Here is a 10,000-nt window from a genome sequence, read left to right as displayed (position 1 = left end):
ACTCACCTATTTGTACTCACCTATTTGTGGTTGCAGGGGTCGAGTCACAGCTCCTGGCCCCGCCTCTTCGCTGATTGCTACTAGGTCCTTTCTCTCCCTGCTCCATGAGCTCTATCATACCTCGCCTTAAAACTATGCATGGTTCCCGCTTCCACTACGTCACTTTCTAGGCTATTCCACATCCTGACTACTCTATGACTGAAGAAATACTTCCTAACATCCCTTTGATTCATCTGAGTCTTCAACTTTCAATTGTGACCTCTTGTGTCTGTGTCCCGTCTCTGGGTACACATGTCCTGGTACACATTCTGGTACACACGTACTAGTACACAGTCTGGTACACATGTCCTGGTACAGTCTAGTACACATGTCCTGGTACACATATCCTGGTACACATGTCCTGGTACACAGACTGGTACACATGTCCTGGTACACATGTTATCATGTCTCCCCTGACCCTCCTGTCCTCCAGTGTCGTCAGGCCGATTTCCCTCAACCTTTCTTCGTAGGACAATCCCCGTAGCTCTGGGACTAGTCTTGTTGCAAACCTTTGCACTTTTTCTAATTTCTTGACGTGCTTGACTAGGTGTGGATTCCAAACTGGTGCTGCATACTCCAGTATGGGCCTGACGTAAATGGTATACAGAGTTTTGAACGAATCCTTACTGAGGTATTGGAACGCTATCCGTAGGTTTGCCAGGCGCCCGTATGCTGCAGCAGTTATCTGATTGATGTGCGCCTCAGGAGATATGCTCGGTGTTATGCTCATCCCCAGATCTTTTTCCTTGAGTGAGGCTTGCAGTCTTTGGCCATCTAAACTATATTGTGTCTGCGGTCTTCTTAGCTCTTCCCTAATCTTCATGACTTTGCATTTGGCAGGGTTACATTCAAGGAGCCAGTTGCTGGACCAGGCTTGTAGCCTGTCCAGGTCTCTTTGTAGTCCTGCCTGATCCTCATCCGATTTGATTCTTCTCATTAACTTCGCATCATCTGCAAACAAGGACACTTCTGAGTCTATCCCTTCCGTTATGTCGTTCACATATACCAAGAACAGCACAGGCCCTAGGAGTGACCCCTGTGGAACCCCGCTTGTCACAGGCGCCCACTCTGACACCTCGTCGCGTACCATGACTCGTTGTTGCCTCCCTGTCAGATATTCTCTGATCCATTGCAGTGCCTTTCCTGTTATTTATGCCTGATCCTCTAGCTTTTGCAGTAACCTCTTGTGAGGAACTGTGTCGAAGGCCTTCTTGCAGTCCAAAAATATGCAGTCCATCCACCCCTCTCTCTCTTGTCTTACTTTTGTCACCTTGTCATAAAACTCTAGTAGGTTTGTGACACAGGATTTTCCTTCTTTGAAACCGTGCTGGTTGTCAATTATACACTTGTTTCTTTCCAGGTGCCCCACCACTCTCCTCCTGATGATCTTCTCCATGACCTTGCATACTATACACGTTAGTGATACAGGTCTGTAGTTTAGTGCCTCATGTCTGTCTCCCTTTTTAAAAATTGGGACTACATTTGCCATTTTCCATACCTCAAGGAGTTGCCCAGTTTCAAATGATGTGTTGAAGATCTTTGTTAATAGCTCACACAATATCTCTGCTCCCTCTTTAAGGACCCATGGAGAGATGTTGTCTGGTCCCACCGCCTTTGAGGTGTCAAGTTCGCATAGCAGCTTCTTCACCTCCTCCTTGGTTATATGTACCTCATCCAGCACTTGCTGGTGTGCCCCCCTGTTCTGATTTCCTGGAGTCCTACTGGTTTCCACTGTAAATACCTCTTTAAATCTTGTGTTGAGCTCCTGACATACCTCTTGGTCGTTTCTTGTGAATTCCCAATCACCCTTCCTCAGTCTGATTACCTGATCCTTGACTGTTGTTTTCCTCCTGATGTGGCTGTACAACAGCTTCGGGTCAGTCTTTACTTTTGATGCTATGTCATTTTCATATTGTCTCTGAGCATCCCTTCTTATCTGTGCATATTCGTTTCTGGCTCTTCGGCTGATTTCTTTATTTTCCTGAGTTCTCTGTCTTCTGTACCTTTTCCATTCTCTAGTACACCTAGTTTTTGCCTCCCTACACCTTTGGGTGAACCAAGGACTCGTTATGTTCTTCCCATTATTTCTGTTTCCCTTGGGAACAAACCTCTCCTCTGCCTCCTTGCATTTTGTTGCTACATAGTCCATCATTTCTTGTACTGGTTTTCCTGTCAGTTCCCTCTCCCACTGAATGTCTTGAAGGAAGTTCCTCATGCCTGAGTAGTTCCCTCTTTTGTAGTTTGGTTTTTCCAAGCCTATTCCTGCTACTCTCTCCACTTGGAGCTCAACTATGTAGTGGAAGCACAGAACCACATGATCACTAGCTCCCAGGGGCCTTTCATACATGATACCCTCGATGTCCGAACTACTCAAGGTGAATACAAGGTCCAGCCTTGCTGGTTCATCTTGTCCTCTCTCTCTGGTAGTGTCTCTAACATGTTGATGCATGAGGTTTTCCAGTACCACATCCATCATCTTGGCTCTCCATGTTTCGGGACCCCCATGGGGCTCCAAGTCCACCCAGTCAATCTCCTTGTGATTGAAATCATCCATAACTAGTAACTTTGCTCCCCCCATGCGTGCTCTCCTGGCCACCTCGGCTAGTGTGTCGATCATTGCTCTGTTGCTCTCATCGTATTCTTCTCTTGGCCTCATGCAGTTCTGTGGTGGGTTGTACATTACTGCAATTATCACCTTATGTCCCTCAGACTGGATTGTTCCTACTAAGTAGTCCCTTTCGCCCGTGCCATCCATTCCTTCCATTTTCTCAAAACCCCACTGGTTTTTAATGAGCAGTGCAACTCTTCCTCCCCCTCTCCTCCCTCTGCCTTTCCTGAGGATTTATTAACCGGATGGAAAGAATGAATCTGTTATTATTCTGGTGAGTTTTGTTTCTGTGAGTGCTATTATGTCTGGGGATGTCTCTTTGATTCTTTCGTGCCACTCCTCATACTTGTTTGTTATTCCATCTGCATTTGTATACCACACCTTCATCTTCTTTTCTAAGACTGTGGTCTGGGAGGTATATTGGGGTTGGGGAAGTGGGAGACCTGGTAAGGAACTATGGGTTGTTGCTGTGGGGGTGGAGTTTGTAATGTAGTGGGTGGGGGCATTGGATGTGGCATGGGTGTTTTGATTTAGAGTGTTTGGTTGCACTGGGGTTGACCTGGTTGGGAGGCTTCTAAAGGAAGTTGTGAGGGAGGCTGTATTTGATCTTCTTCCTGGGTCTGGGATCTCCTGTCTGTCTTCTCCATCCCCTCTCTTTCCTCCTTTCGCCTTTGTACCATCTCTCTCAGTTTCTGCCTTTCTTCTTGTGTTCTGTCGCGGTCGAGATACACCTTCCTGTATGCCGGCATGTCCCTTAATCGTGCTTTCTCCTGCAGGATCCTGGTCCGAGTCGCTTCTGCCTTGAAGGTCACTTTCACTGGCCGGGTTCTTTTTTTTACAAACCCCCCTATTCTCCGAAAATTTTCCAGCTGGGTCATGTCGTCTTCTTCTATTGCTTTCGTGATGCTTTCAATTGTATGTGTGTGTGTGTGTGTGTGTGTGTGTGTGTGTGTGTGTGTGTGTACTCACCTAATTGTGGTTGCAGTGGTCGAGTCATAGCTATTCGCCCCGCCTCTTCACTGATTGCTACTAGGTCCTCACTCTCTCCCTGCTCCATGAGCTTTATCAAACCTCGTCTTAAAACTACGTATGGTTCCCGCCTCCACTACGTCACTTTCTAGGCTATTCCACTGCCTGACAACTCTATGACTGAAGAAATACTTCCTAACATCCCTTTGACTCATCTGAGTCTTCAGCTTCTAATTGTGACCTCTTGTTTCTGGAACATCCTGTCTTTGTCCACCTTGTCTATTCCGTGCAGTATTTTATATGTCGTTCTCATGTCTCCCCTGATTTTCCTGTCCTCCAGTGTCGTCAGGCCGATTTCCCTTAACCTTTCTTCGTAGGACAATCCCCTTAGCTCTGGGACTAGTCTTGTTGCAAACCTTTGCACTTTCTCTAATTTCTTGACGTGCTTGACCAAGTGTGGATTCCAAACTGGTGCTGCATACTCCGGTATGGGCCTGACGTATTTGGTGTACAGAGTCATAAACAATGTGTATGTGTGTGTGTGTGTGTATGTGTGTGTGTGTGTGTGTGTGTGTGTGTGTGTGTGTGTGTGTGTGTGTGTGTGTGTGTGTGTCTGTGTCTGTGTCTGTGTCTCTGTACTTGTACGTGTCTGTGTATTTGAATACCAATAGAAACATGTTTGCGTGGGTCGAGTTTCAACTCCTGGCCTTCTCTCCTCAACTACAATCTCTTGTTAGGTAGACATTGAAATGTGATGTGATTCCTGTAGTGTGACATTGTATGGGCTTTACCTAGTTGACTTTCATGTATGCCGGTGATTTTTAAAATTTGTTCCTTCCAGTATTACATTCCACAGTGTAGGTGACGGCTATTAGCGAAGCTTCTAGGAAGAGTCAGCGTTGCAGATAATATTCAGCGAGAACGGGATGTGTCTCTAACTCATCAATGTCCCTTGGAGGACACAGGCGTTTTTTAAGTCATATTTGTTGTAGGCATTTCGATGTTCACTTAATTGCCGTGCGCCCGAATGCTTTCCAATTTATTCGGCGTTTATCACACTCCCATTCTTCCATACATAAGAACATAAGAATAGAAAGACACTGCAGTAGGCCTATAGGCCCATACTAACCGTAATGTTTCAATGAAGACACTCAGCTGTTGCACATGTGACTTACTCAAAAACATGTATTAATGTTGGTAGAATTACCGACAGTATGTTACCTAAAAGGACCCAATAAAATGTCACATTAGATGCACTTGTGTCCTTTTATCCAACAAGTTTCAGTATATTTATCAGACACAGCAACACAACGGTATCTTGGCACTGAGGACACCTTCCATAGTCTAATTGCTCAACCACTAGTTTTAGGTGAAAAAGACTGGATACGAGAGAGACCTGCTTAGTATGGACCAGTCAGCTTACTGCAGTACTCCTCAAGTTGTTTTCTTGATTCTACTAGTGTATCTCGCCTCCTGTGAGCTTCACCAGATCTTCCACGCCTCATCTTCGCCAGTATATAAGACTCCATTCTTCCTCTTCAGTTTCACATTCTTCCAGAAAATCGAGATGATTGCTTCTCCAAGCTGAGGGACAGACCACCTCAAAACTACTTCCCAAAGGTTAGTGGATTGATTACATCGTCTTTACCTCGCCTCTACTCCCGTTGTTTCCAATTTATTCTCCACTGTACTTGACTGAGGAAGTCTTCTGAGTAGGCGAAAAGTTTTAATAAAGATAGACAAGAGTTGCATAAACATGACAGAAAAAACAAAGTCAGAGGCATCCCAGTAAAACTGATGATATTAAACTAGTCTGGAAAATACAAACAGGTACCTGTATAAATATACGTGAACAAATGCACCTGTAAAAATATACCTGAACAAATGTACCTGTATAAATATACCTGAGCAAATGTACCTGCACATGCTTCATTTATGACCTGACATGTGGCTTCTAGAAATTAACCCCTATTAGTGCAAAATTATAAAGACTGGGAAGGACAAAGGCAACATACAAAGGACAGGCACCGGGGCAAAGACTGCAAACCTTGCTTAAGAACACCTCTCAGACTAAGCATTTCATCAGAGGAACAGCTGAACCAAATAACTACTGTAGCAAATGCCCGTTTGGCTAAAGTAACGCTAGCTATCGGAAATCTAAGTAAGAAGTCATTCATAGCTCTGTATATGCAGTACATCCCCCCCCACCGTCCCATATTGAAGTTGGAGCACCAGAATAAAACCAAACTCTTGGCCAAGCCTGTTGCAGAGGTTTGCAACGAGACTTGGGCCAGAGATAAGGATTAAATTTTATGAGAAAAGTTTAGGGTAATTAAAACTGATAATATTATAGGAAAGAAGAAATAGGGATGATATGATAATAGCATACCAAAAACTTAGAGAAGCTGAAGGTTGAAGGTACCACTGATTCCCCTGCTAATCAAGGTAAGAATATTTTAATAGTAGGCGGTTCTCAGGTAAGATATATGGACCGTGCATTTTGTAACAGAGACAGAAAGGTCAGACAGAGAGTGTGTCTTCCTGGAGCTGGTGTTGGTGACAGTCAGCAGGTTGGATAATATTATGGCAGGTAATGGGATCAAGCCCATTATCTGTCTTAGTGCTGGGGGTAATGACATTGGGAAGGGCAGGAGAGAGGAGCTGCTGGATAAGTACAGGTCAGCCATAGAAGTAGTTAGGTCTAAGGGAGGGATCCCAGTCATATGTAGCATCTTGCCTAGAAAGGGAGTGGGCAATGAATGGATGTCTAGGGCAATTTGTATAAATTGCTGGCTAGACAGGTACTGCAAGGAACTTGCAATCCCATTCATTGATAACTGGGACCTATTCTTTGGCAAACGTGACATGTATGCAAGGGATGGGGTTCATCTCTCTGGGGATGGAGTGGTTGCATTAGCCAATTCAATTGAGAGGGTAATTGATGACTTGTCTAGGAATTTAAACTGATAGATTGTAGAAGTATGGGTGTTTGTGGGAAACAATCAGGCTGCAGAATTAGGGTTAAAAACAGCAGTTATTACCGGGATACCTCAGGGATATGTTTAAAAGACAATATTCAAAATAAAGTTGCTAGTAATAGCAAATCAAATGATCAACAAAGATAGATAGTGGAGGGCAACGAGTGACTAGCTCCCTTAAGGTTTACTATACAAATAGTAGGTGTCTAAGAAATAAGATAGATGAGTTAAAATTACTTGCAAGTGTAGGTAATATAGATATTATTGGTATAACAGAGACCTGGTTCAATCTGAAAGATAGAGAAATGCCTTCTGAATGCAACATACAGGGTTATAAACTATTCCACACTGATAGGGTCAACAAGAAGGGTGGTGGTGTGGCGAGGTATGTCAGAGAAAATTTAAATTGTTGTCTAAGACATGATATAAGATTAGAAACATCGAACACAGAATCTGGCTACAGTTTCTCGAGGGAGGTGACAAATTAATTTTGGGTGTGATTTATAGGTCCCCAAATCTTGGTAGGGAGTGCAATAAGCTGTTATGGGACGAAATTCATTAGGCATCTAGATATGAAAATGTTGTCATAATGGGAGATTTTAACTTTAGACAAATTGATTGGAACAATATGACAGGAAATCTTGAGTCTAGTGACTTTCTTGATACGGTTCAGGATTGCTTTTTAGAACAGGTTGTGACAGAACCAACTAGAGGAAACAATCTGCTTGACTTGATTCTTGCCAACAAAGATTCACTAATTAATAATCTTGAGGTTAATGATGAGCTTGGGGAAAGTGATCACAAATCACTTAGTTTCAATATATCATGGAATTACCCATATAACTGCAATCAAATCTCTGTCCCAGATTTTCGCTTGGCCGACTTCATGGGACTGAAAAATTGTTTGGGTGGGCTAAATTGGGATGTCCTGACTATGGGTCAGGTAGGTGATCTTGGCTGCCAATATGACGTTTTTCAGAGCATAGTTCTAGCTGCCCAGACAACTTTTGTTCCGAGTAGGGAAATTAGATCTAACAAAAATTATCCAAAATGGATGAACAATAGATTAAAACATCTCATTGGTCAAAAGAGAGGCATATATAGGTGTATCAAAAGAGGGGATGGACAGTTAAGAAATCAATATATTCAATTAAAGAGAGAAATAAAGAAAGGAATAAGAAAAACAAAAAGGGATTGTGAGGCTAAGGTCGCAAGGGATTCAAAGACTAACCCAAAAGGGTTCTTTCAGGTATGCAGAAGTAAGATTAGGGACAAGATTGGCCCACTTAAGAGTAACTCTGATCAGATTACTGACAGTGATGAGGATATGTGTGAAATTCTTAATACCTACTTTCTCTCAGTTTTCACCCAGGAAAATACTAGCGATATTCCTGAAATAATGGATTACGTAGAACAGGATGATAATAAACTATGTACGATTGCGGTAACTAGTGACATGGTCCTCAGACAAATAGAGAAACTAAAACCTAACAAATCCCCAGGCCCTAATGAACTGTTTGCAAGGATGTTAAAGGAATGTAAAGAGGAACTTAGCATACCTTTGGCTAATCTTTTTAACATATCACTACAAATTGGCATAGTGCCTGATAAGTGGAAAATGGCAAATGTGATACCTATTTACAAGGCAGGTGACAGGTCCTTGGCTTCGAACTATAGACCAATAAGCCTTACATCCATAGTGGGAAAATTTATGGAATCAATAATTGCCGAAGCAATTCGTAGCCATCTTGACAGGCACAGATTGATTAATGATTCTCAACACGGTTCGTTCCTGTCTTGCGAATTTACTAACTTTTTTCACTAAGCTATTGAGGAAACTTAGGGCACACGGAATAGGAGAAATTTTTTCCTGGGTAGAGGCATAGCTGACAAATAGACAGCAGAGAGTTTGCATAAATGGGGAGAATGGAAACATAAACACATATGCAGTTTAATGTGATCCTTTATTGACAACGTTTCACCCACACAGTGGGCTTTTTCAAGTCACACACAGATCTACTTGGGGTGGAAGGTACGGGAGTATTTATAGTCATGTTCAGAATGTTGAGGTCAGGTGGAGAATGCCGCATCTGATGATCTACCGGGTGGGGTTATAGAGTCTTGGGTAGCTTGGCAGGGGTATTGGACAAGTTGTGAGTAGACCTTCTGCAGTGTTCTATGTTCTTATGTGGGATAGCGATGAAGAAGTTTCTTGGCGAGTGGTTCAGCTATGTTATAGAAGCCGTTGTTCTGGTTGAAATTGTTGGTTATAGAGATAAGCGATGATTCCAGGATTCTTCGGTACTGAGTGTTGTCTTCTGTTTCTGTAGTTAATTAAATGGTTGTGTGAATTGCGATGTTGTACACAGGCATTCCTTGTATCGTCAGTCCTGCTTGCGTATTGGTGTTCTGAAATACGTGTTTGGAGGTCTCTTGATGTTTCTGTGTGTGACTTGAAAAAGCTCACTATGTGGGTGAAACGTTGTCAATAAAGGATCACATTAAACTGCATATGTGTTTATTTTCTTCATAAATGGGGAGAAATCCGAATGGGGGCACGTCACAAGCGGTGTTCCTCAGGGGTCAGTGTTGGGCCCATTGTTGTTCACAATTTACATAAACGACATAGATGAGGGAATAAATAGCGACATAAGCAAATTTGCTGATGACACCAAAATAGGCCGTCCAATTCATTCTAATGAGGACATTAGAGCACTCCAGGATGATTTGAATAGACTGACGCAATGGTCGGAGAAGTGGCAGATGCAGTTTAATATTGACAAATGCAAAGTTCTAAATGTTGGACAGTTAAATAACCATGCCACATATAAACTAAATAATGAAGATCTTAATACTACCGATTGCGAAAAGGATTTAGGAGTTCTAGTTAGCAGTAACCTAAAACCAAGACAACAGTGCATTAGTGTTCGCAATAAAGCTAACAGAATTCTTGGCTTCATATCTAGAAGTATAAATAATACAAGTCCTCAGGTTGTTCTTCAACTTTATATATCCTTGGTTAGGCCTCATTTAGACTATGCTGCTCAGTTCTGGTCACCGTATTACAGAATGGATATAAATGCTCTGGAAAACGTACAAAGGAGGATGACAAAGATGATCCCATGTATCAGAAATCTTCCCTATGAGGATAGACTGAGGGCCCTGAATCTGCACTCTCTCGAAAGGCGTAGAATTAGGGGGGATGTGATCGAGGTGTATAAATGGAAAACAGGAATAAATAAAGGGGATGTAAATAGTGTGCTGAAAATTTCCAGCCAAGACAGGACTCGCAGCAACGGTTTCGAGTTGGAAAAATTCAGATTCAGGAAGGATATAGGAAAGCACTGCTTTGGTAATAGAGTTGTGGATGAGTGGAACAAGCTCCCGAGTACAGTTATTGAGGCTA

The sequence above is a fragment of the Cherax quadricarinatus genome, chromosome 9, assembly GCF_038502225.1.
Source record: "Cherax quadricarinatus isolate ZL_2023a chromosome 9, ASM3850222v1, whole genome shotgun sequence".
Classification (NCBI taxonomy): Eukaryota; Metazoa; Arthropoda; class Malacostraca; order Decapoda; family Parastacidae; genus Cherax; species Cherax quadricarinatus.
This window is presented reverse-complemented; position numbering follows the sequence as displayed.